Raw genomic sequence first — 17,863 nt, 5'->3', positions numbered from 1 at the left:
TACACTACCATTCAAAAGTTTGGGAATTTCATATTTAGGGCTTGGCATCAAAATGTTTGATAACCCCTTCTTTAATAGACAACATAAAAAAAAAACATAGAATAGGACCATATTAACTAATCACGCCAACTGTAATGTGTAATTTTTCTGAAGTAAAGCTAAGATAAATATGAGTATACAGTATGTGTTCTTAATGGGATTGAAAGATTTTCACTTTCATTCTGCCTCATACAAGCATAAAAATAGGCTATACCTAAAATACCCATTCACATCAGGGTTTTTTTTGTGTTCTTTTTTTTACTGGTACCATTAGGCTAGGAGTAAAATATTCACAAACCTCAAAAATGATTTCTGTACAAAACAGGAAACACTTTAAAGGGGTGGTTCGGAATTTTGGACATCGGGCCTCATTTACAAGTGAGCCTTAGTGTTATTTATCAGTAGAGACATTTTTAAAAAAAAATCGTCCAGTCGTCCCAGTTGCGTAGTTGGCCGGTGCTAGGCTAGCGCGAATCAATGGTACCAGTTTTAGCCTGCCATTAAAACAGTTTTACCCACTCCACAATACACTAAAAGCACATCAGTTATAACGCCAGACTATCGATGTAAATGTCTGTTGATAGAATAATGTTAAAAATCAAACTACTCAATGTAGTTTGACATATCAAAATATATTTCAATGATCGCATTACATTTACAGGAACTAGTTTCTCAGCAGCGGCGGAATTTTACTTTGCTCCGGGAGTAGTACTGTGCCGGAAAGTAAACACAACAGAATCGCACTACGGTACAGTCGGAACGCCAAGTTAGCTAGTAGTAGCCTCGATTTTGAAACATTCGATCAGAATTGACAGAATTGGCAAAATGGTTATTCACTGTATTTTTAAAAGTTGTACAAATAAAAAAAAAAGATGGTCAACAAAAAGTTTCCACAGATTTCCAGTAAGAGATCCAGAAAGGAACCAACTATGGCTTCTTGCTGCTGGCTTGGATAAGGAGTCTTTTTACAGTCTATGATAAGGAGACACCGACAGAGACACTACTAAAGGCCCGAATTTGTAGCGATCATTTTAGATCAGACGACTTTGTACAAAGTGATCGAAACGATAAAAAGTCACTGAGTTTGAATGCAGTTCCAGCCGTCTTTCCCGATGCACCAACAGCTACAGATGAACAGGTAATAACTTTTGTTAGGCTATTCTAACCTCTAGCTAATGAAGCTAGTCTTTCATAACTGATAGATCGACACTGACAACGTTTGTGGAGATAACGTTACAGTTCAATGCATTGTGGAGAGTGACACTATAGTGTAACTAACGGTATAACGTTAGTTATTTTATGAATTGGTCCAACAGTCTGTCAAACATTGTAGGGCTATTGTCTTTACAATCCACTAAAGTTGTTTATTTGTCTTTATGTAATGTGTAGCAATACATTATATTTAAATATATATATCCGGCTCATACATGTATGGTTCGTTGAATAACACACATTCCTCATCTTCTTCAAAGTCCGAAACATTGTCATGGCTTTCAAACGTGGCCATAATTATATGTCTTGTTGCTTTATTCTTGAAATAAACTCTGTTTCTGTAGTGATGACGAGTGTCAGCGGCAGGTAAATACACTTGCGTGATTGTCATGTGGACCGGCTCTCTCGGTTGCCTAGGTAACATATCACTCCGCCGCTGCTGTAGACTATGCTGATAAATACAGGGAACAAAGTATAACTATTGCAATGCGATGAAAGGGTAGTTTGATTTCTAACATTATTCTCTCAACAGACATTTACATCGATAGTCTGGCGTTATAACTGATGTGCTTTTAGTGTACTGTGGAGTGGGTAAAACTGTTTTAATGGCAGGCTAAAACTGGTACCATTGATTCGCGCTAGCCTAGCACCGGCCAACTACGCAACTGGGACGACTGGATGATTTTTTTCTTTTAAATGTCTCTACTGATAAATAACACTAAGGCTCACTTGTAAATGAGGCCCGATGTCCAAAATCCCTTTAACATTTTTGCCCTGGCAGAGAGCGAGGGAGTTTTATCCCTGAACAAGACAAGTAATTATAGATCCACAACAAACGGTTTCACTGAAACCATATAGTCTATCTCAGCAGCAGGGCAATACAGGGCAACTCTTTTCTCTGGAGGATGAAATAATTGATTGTTGACATAGTGGTCAAGCTCGGAAGGCAAAAAGTTTATGCTTTTCATTCTCGCAAAAATGAAAAAGGCACAAGCAGCATCACAGTAAGAAATGCACTGTTCACATTTTTGCTTAGTGTGATGCCATCAAATTTACAAATGGCACACAAACTACCTTAGAAACACACGTTAATCACATCATAAATGCATAAATATAATATAACATTTCCAACAACAGGCAATACATGTATTGAGCAATGCTTAACCCCAAAAATAACATAAATAATGTGTATTATGATACATTTTTAATTCATATTATCTGTTGAATATCTAGTGTGCGGTTAGTCACCTACTGTAACATGCACTTTTGCTTTTCTGTTTTACTTTTCAATGTTATTCAGGGTTTGCATGAACTTCTCTTTGATTATATAAAGTTATAATATAGTGGAAAGTAAACTAGCTATGATGGTGTATGTTGATGGATCCTGAAAGGTGACCAAATGCACATAAATTGTGAATATGAGTAGGTAGTGACAGATTATGTACTGCAGAATGTTTGCCAAAGGTGCAATTTTACACTGGCATCAGCCACAGCAGTTGACACACACTTTTAAGGAACATTAATCCTTGTGCACTGTGTATTTGCAATTTATTTCCTCTCCCTCTCTCTATTTTTACACAAATGTTTAGCCAACCTTTGCTTAAACCTTTAAAAAGGTCTGGATGTGAGAATTAGGTGTGAGCCAGGACCTTAAAGGGATAGTTCACCCAAAAAAATGACTGCCATCATTTACTCACCCTCATGATGTTCCAAACCTGCATGATTTTCTTTCTCTATTGAACACAAAAGATTTAAAAAATAGTATTTAGTTTCATGCTACAATATTAAGTCCTGTCCAGTAGGTTTCGATATTGGCTACCAACAATTATAAAAAACAAGATAATCCAGGTATAATAATTATTGTGCCGCTGGCACATTTCGTCCATACACCTTCATTTCCTTCACAGCAGTGCTTTCGTTCCTCTCTGAAAGCCGAAACTTAACACCCAAAAGTCCCAAATCTGCCAAATAGGTAAGTGTTGTAAAATGCAGTCTTCTGTTGCCAACCTGCGAGACAAGTTTGATATTAAACAGTGTTATTAAAAGCGCATTAATGAATGATTCCCTGTTCCCCAGGTGACTTTCTGTGCATGCGCCTCGAGTCAGAGCTGAAGGTGGATAAGCAAATGGGCATCTGATACGCATTAGCTCTTAAAGTGACAGCAGCATAATATACCTGCTGCAGTCTGTCATTAATGATAATCAAAAAAACAAATGACAAAGGAAAATCACTAACTGATCTTGACTGAATAACTTAAAGGGTTAGTTCACCCAAAAATGAAAATTAAGTCATTAATTACTCACCCCCATGCTGTACCAACCCCGTAAGACCTTCGTTCATCTTCGGAACACAAATGAAGATATTTTTGATTAAATCTGAGAGGTGGATCACTGCTACATAGGCTGCCTAAGGGAATGAAACTTGACGGCCCAGAAAGTCATTAAAGAAAATGTTTAAATATTCCATGTGCCTACAGTGGCTCAACTATAAGTTTATCAAGCGACGAGACTACTTTTTGTGCGAAAAAAAACCCATAAATAACGACTTTATTCGACTATTCCATTACTTCCTTGTGGAAGAGTTGAAGAGATTTCCAGAACGCATGCGCGAGAACTGAGATGAGGACGTTCTTCTTCGACTACTTCTTGTTACCGGCTGCTCACCGCTTAGGAGTATTACCGCCACCTACCGTATGAGATGGTTCGAATAGGTACGGTTGGTTAAAAAATTTAAGTCTTCATATACGTCGAAATCAGCAGACATATTTACGAATTGAAAAGCGTATGTACAGCGCGCGTCTTCCTCTGCTTGTAAACAGAAAGTTTTGCGCTTCCAACACGTCATCTTATACGGTAGGTGGCGGTAATACTCCTAAGCGGTGAGCAGCCGGTAACAAGAAGTAGTCGAAGAAGAACGTCCTCATCTCAGTTCTCGCGCATGCGTTCTGGAAATCTCTTCAACTCTTCCACAAGGAAGTAATGGAATAGTCGAATAAAGTCGTTATTTATGGGGGTTTTTCGCACAAAAAGTAGTCTCGTCGCTTGATAAACTTATAGTTGAGCCACTGTAGGCACATGGAATATTTAAACATTTTCTTTAATGACTTTCTGGGCCGTCAAGTTTCATTCCCTTAGGCAGCCTATGTAGCAGTGATCCACCTCTCAGATTTAATCAAAAATATCTTCATTTGTGTTCCGAAGATGAACGAAGGTCTTACGGGGTTGGTACAGCATGGGGGTGAGTAATTAATGACTTAATTTTCATTTTTGGGTGAACTAACCCTTTAAGTATAGCTTTAAAAAGGATTATTCTATATTTAACGGTGTTATTTTACATTTGATTATTTAATTTTTCTTTTTGTATAGGCTATTACTTATCTGATTACCTGACAAACAGTTGATTTAATTTGTATATTTGTTCTGTTGTATTTTTTTCCCCCTACATTAGTTAACCTATAGGATTAGGTTTTTCTGAAGTATCTATAATTGTGAAATTTTACTGATATTTTAAAATACTCATATCGTGAAATAAGACTTTGATCACATCGCCCTCCAATAATCATGTTAAGTAGTTGTGATTTCACTATTGACCAAAAATAATCGTGATTATGATTTTTGCCATTATCAAGCAACCCTACAGTCCAGAATTCTGAGTATACCGATTATTATGTTGTTACACTAACCAGGACACTCGACTGAACCCTTTACATCCTCGCTCATCCCATCTGGAGATTTATGCTTGCAATTGTATGGCTTTGTACTGGAAATGCACATGACTGAATAGCCACAAACAAAGACTCCTGCACAAAGCCAAAAGCCAGAAGCTTTCAATTTAGTGTCTGATACATTCCTGCAACACATGTTTGGAACTGCCACCGTTTGTTTCAGCGTTAGGGCTGGAGGTGATATTTGCATTTAAATGCTCTTTTCTGTGAACACCTGTAATGCTTTAGACCCCCGTTTTTGTCATGTGGACAGTGTTGTCACATTTCAAAATTGTAGCCTACTGTCACGTTTTGGTTTTGTTTCATGTTCTTGTTTCATGTCTGTCATGTGATGCCCTGTTCTAGTGATTTGATCCTGCCATCATGTGTTATGTGTGTTCATTGTTTCGTTGTTCACAGGTGTCCCTTGTCTAGTCATTAGTCTTGTGAATTTAAGCCCTCATGTTTGCCATGTGTCTTTGTCAAGTATTGTTTCCTGGAACCACTGTTTGGTAAGCATGTTGTCCATGTTTTTGAGTTCATGCCACACCATGCTTTTGTTTTATGTTTGATCACATTTTTCTAAATAAATTTCACTTGGGTTCTGTAAGGGGTATACAGTCAAAGACCCAGAACCAGATATGAAGAATGAAGACCCGGAGTCAGAATTATAAAAAATTAAAGAAAAGTTTTACTGAAGATAGTTTGCATTTTCATCAGCAGAAGTCAGCTTCAAGACTCACACAGGAGTTCGTAGGCCGCCCCCCTTACAGTTACAAAGATCACAGCAGTTATACCATTTCCAAGGTCTAAGCTACGTCATTGCTTACAGGTTGAATGATTCTCATTGGCTAAGAAACATTAAAGCCTAAACAATTTAACACATGTGAGGAGATAGGGGTGCCTATCGCCATTAGTAAAGATAGTTGTCGTCCACTCATTAGATTTAGGTCTGTGGTGGCCTCGCAGGTTAGAGAAGGGCGCCGGGGTGTCTGGTCCGAACGTCCAGAACCTACAAAGAATGTCATACGCACACACACACAAATAACAGACACTAGCAAATAACAGCTCCCATCAAGGCTGAAGAGAGTCTGAGCTCCTTATTATCAGTTAAGTATACCAAAACATACTGCTAAAACATTCACTCGTTTGGGAGAAAAACAGATCACTGGCATTTACTCCCAAGGAAGGAAATATACTGGAAAGAATACATTTTAATACAACAATTCAAGTTTGATAGTAACGCTCAATATAGCTTGACCATATGTCCAGCGAAGAATCATATGTGCCCACGCTGCCTTTAGGACCCTCTAACCTTTCTACTGATCCCAGAGAAAGAGACAAACGGCCTTGTGGGTTACGTGGCCTTCGTGTCCTGCGTGTACTACGTGCAATCTCAAAGTAAGATTGGAATGCACCTAAAAGAAACTGGTTACTTGCATCCATGCATTTAAGAAAATATAATTTCACAAGCACAAGAATATAAAAATTATTATGTGATAATGAATATATTTGATTATTGATTTTTATAAAGGAAGTATATAACCATTCAAAATGATATATGATTATATATGTATTTGAAGAGGCAAGGGATTTTGACCAACCCTTCAGTCCCCCGTTTTAGACCAATGTGGGGTCCAATACCGCCACGTCTGGTCTAACCAGTGAGGTCACTACGGAAGGGAGGAGTGGTGACGCATGCTCCCCTGACGGGTCACACTTGTCTCTTCACCTCGTCACGGACATGCTGGATATTAAAAATTCCAGTCCCCATTAAGAGGCTCTCCCACCTTCCACTCACAACAGGACATCAATGTCATTCTTCCTCAGTTTATCAGTCAGGTTAAAATTTTTATAAAACACATAACTGATTACGAAACAAGTACATATTTTTTCTCTGGAAGCCAGGCTAAATAAGCAAGCACTATTGCTGTATTCCTACTAGCATGGGCTAGATCCACAGTCACTACTCAGATCCTAAATAAAGACATTGTCTATAATCATGAATACCAGAATATATGCACTAGTTTTTTTATTTTTTTATAAAATTATGATTTCCAAATCCTTTTATTATAAACAAAGTTGGATGGTTAATCCATTATTTTCACTACCCCTTTTATAGACCCTTTAGGTTCAAAACACAATGGTTGTCTAACTAAAAATAAACAACAAACAATAAAATATTAATAATTAAGACCCATAATAATCGATGTAAGCCCTTTAAGTCTTTACTGAAATCATCCTTCAGTTTACGGTCACATAGCATGTACCATTTTAATTGTATAACATCTTATACCCTTTTTTGTTTGTTTCAAAAATAGAAATAAAATAAAACAAATTCACATCATCATTTCAGTCATTATTTTACCACTAAAATATAGGATCGTTCCCCATTCTGCTTAATAAAGCTTTTGTTTATTCCTTATCTTTATATCACTTGAATCCCTGTCAATCATACAATGTCTTATTGTTTTTATTTTGAAACTCACTTTTTCATACCATTTAAACTTAATTTGACTTCCATAAATCCTATCAGAAATTGTATTTTCATAACATACATTTTCTTCTACTATATTTCTTCCATCTTGCCCTAAATGCCAGTTCCTTCTGCATCCGAGTCTCTCACCACTGTCAGCCTAGTGACACTTAAAGTTCCCTCGTTAGGGGAATCATGGTATTTTATTAATTCTTCAATACTCTTGTTTTCTTATCATTAACTTCAACTTTATTTTTCATTATAACTACTTCTCACAGTATTTGTCTCAGTTCCACTTATCTTTACAGTTTTACAGAAACCAAAATATTATGTTACTCAGATCCCAGCCCACAGCCATATAGCTGCTTTCTCTTTTTACCTTTATTAAATTGTAGTTTTCTTAGACATCTAATGTCATACATACATTTAATCGATTGAGAAATAAAACCTTTTCTTTTTAGAAGTTATATTCACTCCTTCTTTGTTCGCCCTCCGGCCTTTCAATAAAAATGAGGGAACTCACTCTGGATAATTTGGATAGTGACTTAGCCAATGTGCCACTTTGTCTCTCTGCCGTCAAGTCTATATATATATATTTTTTTTTTTTCCCTACGTTTAACCTTATGATCCCACCTAGTTGTCTATTTAAATTTAGACCCTCAGTTGAATTTAGACAAGAGTTTTACCCCAGAATGGACGGCAATCTTCTTTACAATTCCAATTTATATAAAATACTAATCCAGAGAGTAATTCAGTTCAATATCATAAATGACAAAAGCATTCATAATTACCAATAGCAGACAGAGCTGGAGAACCAGTCCAATTAAAGCTCGTCCCATGTTCTGCATTGTCTTTTCATCAGATTGTCTTAGAATTATCAACTTTTTTAAAGTTGGTCATTTCACTTAACCCATCTGTAATGATAAAACACTAATTCCAGAGGTTAATGACACAATATCCTCAAAATCAGGAAATAATAGTACCCCAAACTAATACATACAAGACATAAAGTGCTGTCACCATCATACGCACTCATACTAGACACGCATATGTTAACTGTTCATTTTCAATATTAATTTTTCTTTATGTTATTGCTAAAAAGATTTAAATTTTAAATAAGATTTTAAACTTCCCATTTTCCGGTAGCTTCTACCTAATTTTACATGGTCTCCCAACCAGTTTCAAAGCATGTCTTGTTCATTATTCATTAGAATTTAACAAGGTCAGCTGGGTTGTTTTGTTTCATTATCATTATTTTGCTTCAGCTTGCTCTAGCAGGCCAATAATGGAAAGACAGACACAGTTACCATCCCTTCCTCTGCTCAAGCAGTCTCTCTCACTATAAATAAATTTCTAAGACTGTAACTTATATAAAATGTAATATTAAATTCGTTACAATAATCTTTGACCATTCACCTTTGTTATCCAGACTTTTCTTAAATCAAAAGCTGTCTTCATCTTTAGCCACCACCATGTCTAACGACCTTCAGGAGTTAAAACTATGTCATAGACCTATTAGTTCAAAATCAACACTATGATTTTCCTTGCCCATAAGGCAAACCAGTACATAAAAAGTTTTGCTACTGTCTCCACAACAACTAATGGGAATCACTTCATGGCCTCAGCTGGTTCTTGAAAGCCCACTCCTGTTAGCCCTTTATCTATAATCTCCATCAGGGTGTTTTCCCCTGGCATATTTGCAGACGCTTGTCACAATAAAAAAACAAGCCATACAATGAATGCGGTTTCTGGTGATTGGTATTAGAGGAACACTCACGTTTCGGGGTCAGACTGTCTGTAACTCCTCACAGCGCATCCGCCCTAACGATAAAGGATGCTGCTGGCCTCACAGTCATCCGCTCCACTCTCATACCTTTCTCACATAAACACCTCCATCTTGAGATGCCCAGTGACTTTACGTGATCCACTCTGGCTTGGGTTGCCCCCTGTCTGGCCAATAGAAGGTCTTACCCGTCATTGAGTAGCCACTCGTGCCCACTGGTGACCGCTCTTTCCCATCACAGGCTGTTTGCTTCAACAGAACTCAGCTGTTTTCTAGAGCTTAGGAAAGGCACGTTCAAGAGTCACCAGAGCCATTCCGATTGCCTAATAGTGTTCACATAGGGAGACAGGTCAAAACAACAGTATTTAATCACTTAAATCCATTAACTATCTTAAAAGCAGCAACCTAGCTACTTGGATTATACTCAGTGAATTTAGATCACAACCGTACATTCAGTGTACTTTTCCGTCGGCCCCTCCCCCGTTTCATGGTGGGGACTAAGATCAGACAAAGAAGTTACGGGTCCTAAAATAACCTAATCAAAGATGTCACGACAAATAGCTTATTATCACTTATGACACCGACTCAGGTAACAGCTTTTAGCTGACATTGACTGAGAGAGAGACATTGAATGAGGGAGGGACTGGTACACTGCACTCTGAACGTCTAACTTTATCTACCATCTTTTAACTCTATCCCAGCTTAAGGCATCTTTGCCAGATATTACATACGGTTTCAAATAAACATATTATTTATATTTGTCTTTTGCCCACACATCAGGAAATTTAGGCATTACAAATTTCCACTCAGATTGAGTCTGTTGCACTGGCAGTTTCAGCCACAGCACACATCAGATTCAGATAAGCAAACTGTTTCATTACAGCCAATAACAAACTTATCTTTTGAAAGCAAAACATCAGCTCTGTTCTTTTCATGGTCAACACTAGCAGGCCTTTTTTTGTTTAATCAAATGCCTTTCAACACATTTTACATTTAGCAACTGTTAATTCAGTAGCCTACTGCGTCTGCTTATTTGTTCTTACATAATGGTAATTATTCTAGTTCTCAATAACATTTCACATTTCTCAATCTCAATTTTAGTTGTCAAGTTCTCAATTACCATAATTTAATATTTGACTTAAGTTTTCTCTTGGAGTTTATCAATCTCCAATTAGGATTCACACTAAGTTTGACGAGGCAAGCACTCTCTGCTTGTGATACTTTTGCAGTTATTGTAAATCATCTGTGAGATTAGTCTCTCTATATCATCTAAAACCTTTTTAAAAATTTTAATTGCAACACAATCATCCTTTAAGTTACTTTGATATATTTTGCAACTCACATTTGTTGGAGTCATTAATTTTACATCAACTTATAAAAATTACTATTATAGATCTTTTCTTCAAAAGGATTCACTTTAAGACTTCAATCTTTTGACCTTGTTTTATCTCTTGTTCTTTCTCAGACGACAACTTTAATATCGTCATTTAAACACTGATCTACTTTCAAACTCACATTATTACCAGAAATGTGTTGTCATTTTATCACATTTTTAAACACCTTCTCGGTGGGAATTTAGAGTTACGTATTAAATGGTCCTGATGACCACCATTAAAACACTCTCTGTCATCTGGTGGGTTCATGTGTCAGCCTCAACGGCTCCAACTTACTGCACGCCCTTGAAGCAGTGTGTCCCATTCAGGAATGCAAACAGAGCTACTGATTAAGCAGTTCTCTGTATTCTTTTACAGTCCACCAGTGGCGGATTTAATCATAATAGCCCAATCATAATCTTCATCATTATTATTGGCAGAACATTAATTTTCATAAGCTGCAAAATATTGTTTGTTTGTAGCCAGTCAAGTTGTTTAAATTTCCAATCAGAATCAAAATCCTGACTACCATTTACTTAATCATTTCTGCAAATTTATTTAAAGTGAGGGCTTTAGAGCACAGCTGCTTACAGCGTTTGCTTTTCCTGTCTCACTATTTGTTTCAGGACTCTTCAGGTTACTGATTAAGTTATTACATTTTTTTTTTTTTATCTTAATCATAGTTCATACTCACCTGAAGTTATTGCAGAAATGGAGGCGGCGATCTTTGAACAACACAGCTTGGCTTCTGCGTGATGAAACTGCAAAGTATACTCCAAAATCACAGTTACATATACTGGTCCATGCCAATTTGGGTCACAACTTTTTAAATTTTTCTCTCGGAATTGTTCCTGATGCATCCCTGGCAAACAACCCTGTTATTGTTAGTATCCCTAACTGCCTGATTCACTTCACTAAGTTCGGGGATCCCCTATCTGAGATGGAAGAGATTGAGCAGGTTTACGGTGCCACTGGACCTCTAGCCCAGGGACGTGCTCTGCTGGGGTGGTGCTACACCAGTAATGCCCAGCGGGGCCCCCACAGAGCACGCTTCGCTTGCGCTGTCTGCTGCCGTTACCCTTAACGACGCTCTCAGCGACTTCTTATACTGTCAGTAGTATAATTAACTTACTCCTTCACTCGCCTCATCGGAGTGAAGCTTCACTCGCCTCATCGGAGTGAAGCTCTCCCGCTCTCCTTCAAAATCTCTTCCAGTCAGACAGCCCTAACAATTAACAAAAGCTTACTACCTTGTTTGTTGATTTGCCAGGGGTGTCACCGAGAATAATTGCCAGCGCATCCTCCACCATAACTGTAAGGGGTATACAGTCAAAGACCCAGAACCAGATATGAAGAATGAAGACCCGGAGTCAGAATTATAAAAAATTAAAGAAAAGTTTTACTGAAGATAGTTTGCATTTTCATCAGCAGAAGTCAGCTTCAAGACTCACACAGGAGTTCGTAGGCCGCCCCCCTTACAGTTACAAAGATCACAGCAGTTATACCATTTCCAAGGTCTAAGCTACGTCATTGCTTACAGGTTGAATGATTCTCATTGGCTAAGAAACATTAAAGCCTAAACAATTTAACACATGTGAGGAGATAGGGGTGCCTATCGCCATTAGTAAAGATAGTTGTCGTCCACTCATTAGATTTAGGTCTGTGGTGGCCTCGCAGGTTAGAGAAGGGCGCCGGGGTGTCTGGTCCGAACGTCCAGAACCTACATAGAATGTCATACGCACACACACACAAATAACAGACACTAGCAAATAACAGCTCCCATCAAGGCTGAAGAGAGTCTGAGCTCCTTATTATCAGTTAAGTATACCAAAACATACTGCTAAAACATTCACTCGTTTGGGAGAAAAACAGATCACTGGCATTTACTCCCAAGGAAGGAAATATACTGGAAAGAATACATTTTAATACAACAATTCAAGTTTGATAGTAACGCTCAATATAGCTTGACCATATGTCCAGCGAAGAATCATATGTGCCCACGCTGCCTTTAGGACCCTCTAACCTTTCTACTGATCCCAGAGAAAGAGACAAACGGCCTTGTGGGTTACGTGGCCTTCGTGTCCTGCGTGTACTACGTGCAATCTCAAAGTAAGATTGGAATGCACCTAAAAGAAACTGGTTACTTGCATCCATGCATTTAAGAAAATATAATTTCACAAGCACAAGAATATAAAAATTATTATGTGATAATGAATATATTTGATTATTGATTTTTATAAAGGAAGTATATAACCATTCAAAATGATATATGATTATATATGTATTTGAAGAGGCAAGGGATTTTGACCAACCCTTCAGTTCTTTGCAACTTGCCTTCAGTGGACGTTCATTACAGCTACAGATTAATTGCTATCTGTGTCTATTGTGCTGTATCAACGAATGAATGATCCTTTTTTTGATCCTCATCTTTTTTCATTTCTGGATGTTAAACAATTCATAAGCAGTCATTATTGAACCTGTTAATAAACCAGGATCAAATTTTACAATGGATAAACACAAGAGTTGGGAAAAGACAAAATTATCATTAGGGATTAATATTTGTCTCAAATATAATTAAATTTAACATGCTAAATGCCTCAAAAAAGGGAGGAAGAATCTGATGGCAATCTCCTTAAACCAAAAGGGGGGTTCTGGATGAATATGAGCATTAAGGAGGTTCTTTACATGTAATTTTATTAGTTTTGGTAAAAAAGTGACAGGGCTGATTATATTATTCAAATATTTACTCATAAATTATTTAATAATTTATTCAGGACAAATATATTTTTTTCCCTCGTCTCGTCTCATCCTCAACTCATCGATCAGGGCTAGTTGTCACATATTATTTACACAGTAATATATATTTACAGTTTCACAGCCTTTTCTTTTCACTTTTTTGTGACATGCAGTGTAACCTGTCTATGTGATGTAAATATTCATTGTAGTCTGACATGATTGCTGATCTTTTTTTGGCAAAATAATTGTCATTGATTCCACCCTTGCAGTTTTGAAAAGCATTATCAGATTCAGATTTCTCCATGAGACGGTAGGATGAAAGTTTTATGGATCTGTGTTCTCCTCTATGTGAACAGGCCCTTTGGGAATCTTCTAAACAGAGGGCATCATGGGAAGAGCATGTCTTGCTGTTGCAAGCAGTATTTGATTTTCAGCCAAACTTACTAATGGCCAGATGTTCATCCTCCACACCAAATGCATTATTCTAAATTGAAGCATTAGTATGAAGAATGACACGTTATAATTAATTAAGCAAAGTGATGTGTGTCGTTTTGTTTAATGAATGCTACCAATGCAGCAAAATGTGAATTGCTGCCTGTAATGAAAATGTGATCTTACACTTATTTAAAAAAAAAAAAAAAATGAGTTTTTAATAGAGACATACTTCTTAGTGTGCCTTGACAGACTGTAGGCCAGTGATAGTTATGTTCAGTGACATATGACTGAAAGTAAATATACGATAATTGCAAATAACTGCAATTCACTCAAATATTTTAATCATGTAATTAATTTGTAATTGAATTAATTACAATTCAATTCACTGAAACCCCCAATTTTACGATACACATGATGGGAGCATTGTATGTTACATTGGATAGGTCACGTTTCATGGTCTTCTTGCACATCCCATTAAAAACACTTCTGTGGTCTATGGATTAATTTTATTTAATATCTCCCATCTTCATTGTTCACTGGCCTTTTTTTGGATTTTAATTCCTTGTGGGCTTTGTTTGTGGGTTGAGTAATTATAGCCATCATTCTTTCAGAGGTATGATGACATTTCATGCACGTACAGCTCCATATAAATATCCTTACTGCAGGGGGATTTGTTCTTGAGTTGTTATGCATTTCTCCACGGTGGGGATATTTCACTCTTGTGACAATCAATTGCTCTACCAGTAGCATGAATTTGGCCTGGCTTCATGGAAAGGCTGAGAAGAGTTTCTTAATTTTTTGTTTGGATAGAATTTTACTATTTGGCATAATAATGTAGCCTAGTTAAAATTAGTACCAGGCCATTGGCCTTTTTGCTCAGTTGAACATTAAGAATCAGATAAAGGGATTTTTTTTAAATCTGTGAGGCATTCAATGCATGATATTATTACTTGGGCTGTCAGTTAAACGCGTTATTAACGGCGTTAATGGTCTTTTTGGCCTAGCAAACTTTGTAGTTTTTTTTTCCACATGCTTTTGCAACAGACGAGGCATGCGCGGCGCTGCGCTATGAAACCCATTCATTTCAATGGCTTGCGCCGCGCGCGAGGGTGTTTTGTTGCGTCGTCGACCAAAGCGCAAGCGGATCTAGCTAGACCGGAAACAAAACAACAGGCACGCCGCACACACTTGTTTAGGCTTGCGAGCCGGCCAAATAGTAGGTTAACGTTACGTTTTGAGTGGATGACGAGCGCGAGACGCGGAAATGGATGCCAATAAGATTCTGAATTGAAAGTTTACTTTTAAAAAGTTGCCAAATGGTTCCATTGACAAGACCAAAGTGATGTGTGTGTTTTGTCGTTGTGAACTGAGCTATCATCATCGCAGTACGTCCAGTCTGAAATACCACTTGATGGCCAAGCACACACACACACACACACACAGCTGATGCGAATTCTCCACCCCCTTGTCAATATCAGGACCTCGTCAGTATTTCTTTCACCCTTTTATTGATGGACAGTGTTACATTGTGTGAGAGATTATTTGCTCCAAGTGAGAATGTTAGTGTGAAATTGAACACAGTATATGCCAATGTTGTTTTCAATAAAAAACATTTGCACAAAGCAAGCCGATCCACTTTTCCATGTTGATGAGAACATTAAAATGAGAAAAAATAATGGGACAAAAAGAAATCAAGAGACATTTAGAATAGATAAAAATGTGCGATTAATTGCGATTAATCACGAGTTAACTATGACATTAATGCGATTAATCACGATTAAATATTTTAATCGTTTGACAGCACTAATTACTTTTATAAAAATCTCATAAAGTTGGTTTATTTAAGCTTTAGAGTGCGATGCTGGAATATAGACAAAAAAATTGTGATTTTCTCAAATATTAGATCGATTTGATTTAACATTTTGTGGTTACATAATACATCATTCTTATAAGTTCAAATATATATATATTATAATTTGGTAAATGTTAAAATGTGTATTAATATTATCATTGTTATTATTATTATTATTATTATTTTAATAATAATAATAGTAGTGATAATAATAAATGTAAACTACTATTATATATACCCTGTGTTTTTTGCCATATACTGTAGTGTTATTTATGTTACATTTACCAAATATAAAAATAATAATAATACTATATACAAATTATATATTAATTTGATTAATAATAATAATCAATGTTAACATTTGCCAAATTTAAATAATATTACATATGAATTTGGTTAATGTTAACATTTCTGTCAGGACCACCATCGTCGAATACCATTGACAAGGAGCATACAGTTAGGATTGGCGGTATGGTTCTGTTATGGGCAAGAACTCCTGACTGGCGAGAGGAGGAGCTGGGGATGGGGGAGGGTAATGAGCTCCTGAGAAATGTGATAGCTGTTGATAATACTGAAGGAGCTTATATATGTATACAGTGATAGGAGTCGTATTCCTATAGGTATAGATGTGGATCAGCTGAGAGTCAGCTGATGCGAGCTTGACTAACGTGTCCTGCCAGAACTGACGCTATGCTTGATTTTTATTATATACAGGTATAGCCATTATATTTCTGCATAGTTTTGTGAAATGTAAAATTTACTGTAGGACAGTGACAATTATTTAATACAACGATTAATAAATGATTTTCAATAATTTCTCTTTACAATATAATGCATAAATATGTTTTATTTAAGGGAGATGGTCCCCAAGTGGATTATTGGCATCAAAAGTTTGTAAATCCAATATTTATGAACTGTACATATAAATTTAACTGAATTGAACCCGGCATGAAATGTCAGAGAAAACAGCAAAATCATTGCCATTTGACAAATGGAAACTCTACCATTCCAGTAGAGTCACCTCCAACAGCAATCACTGTTGTCCAGTTCTAGAGGTTTCTTCATCGGACAGACAAGGCTTGTTGCCTCGCACTCTCCCAAAATCAATATGATCCTGGGGAATTTTACATCAGGCATGATGGGTCTGACATACAACCACCATTCAGCTGCACTCGGATGGAAAAGAGTTGCTCGTTATCCCAGTAATAGAGTAAGAGTGGGCTGTTTTTCCTGAGAGGCAGAGATTGAGATCCCATTACTAACGGGCCCTGGACTGTGGCCCTTAAAACCCACCCCACGATATGACCACAAATTGATCCTCTCTGGCTTGTCTCCTAAAACACAATCTTGGTTAGACCTAACTGTTGAACTGATCTGGCTAGTAAATCAGATGCCTTAAGCATTTTATAGTTAGACAGCAGCGCATAAATCCTGTTGTTTTGGAAATCTGTTCATCAGCTCATCCCTGTATTCTCTTTCTGTTTGCGTCATCTATTTTTGTGCCCTCTCTCAAATCTCATGAGCTCCCATACTTTTCTAATTGTCTCAACCTGATGGTCTTATGTAAAATGGTCAAATGTGCATGTGATACACGTTGAAAGATTGAAAATTGGTGTTTTGGATACAGTATACAGGTGCCTGTTCACTTTCTGACGTACTCTAGTTCACATGCTTGAGTCTGTCGACAAGAGGACAAATGGAAAAGTAAATGTAAGCTTAAAGGAACGTTCGCTTTGACGCGTCCTGTTTAAACGGCTCATTTGCTCAGAGACTTCAGAAGGATACCAGCGTCATGAACAAGTGGCTGTTTTTTACAATGATGTCATGGAACGCGTCAGAGGATTAAATGTTTGTTCTGAGAATTTGACTGCAGATTGTTTTGTAAACGAGGCATGTATTGGAGAGTTTGCAAAGACGCTGTATTGGTTCGCAAACCGTAAGTAACAAATCTATAATGCTTTGTCTGTAAATTACCATTTTATATGGATAATGTTTTCAATACACTTACGTGCTATAGCGAGTGGTCGTTTATACCGTTTCCTATGCAATGACGTTAGCCAATCATAACAGTGTCCGTTTAAGCCTTAAAGGGGTCACCCCTTAAAAAAAACGGATCATTTCAGACAGATGCTCAGAATGAGGGTTTAAAATAATCGTCAATGTCATGACCCCTTTGGGGTTCTTCATGGAACCATCAATGCCAAGAAAAAATATTTTTAAGAGTGGAGAATTTGTCAAAGATACTTAATTTAA

The sequence above is a fragment of the Rhinichthys klamathensis genome, unplaced genomic scaffold (assembly GCF_029890125.1).
Source record: "Rhinichthys klamathensis goyatoka isolate OS25496 unplaced genomic scaffold, OSU_Roscu_1.1 h1tg000497l_1, whole genome shotgun sequence".
NCBI lineage: Eukaryota > Metazoa > Chordata > Actinopteri > Cypriniformes > Leuciscidae > Rhinichthys > Rhinichthys klamathensis.
This window is presented reverse-complemented; position numbering follows the sequence as displayed.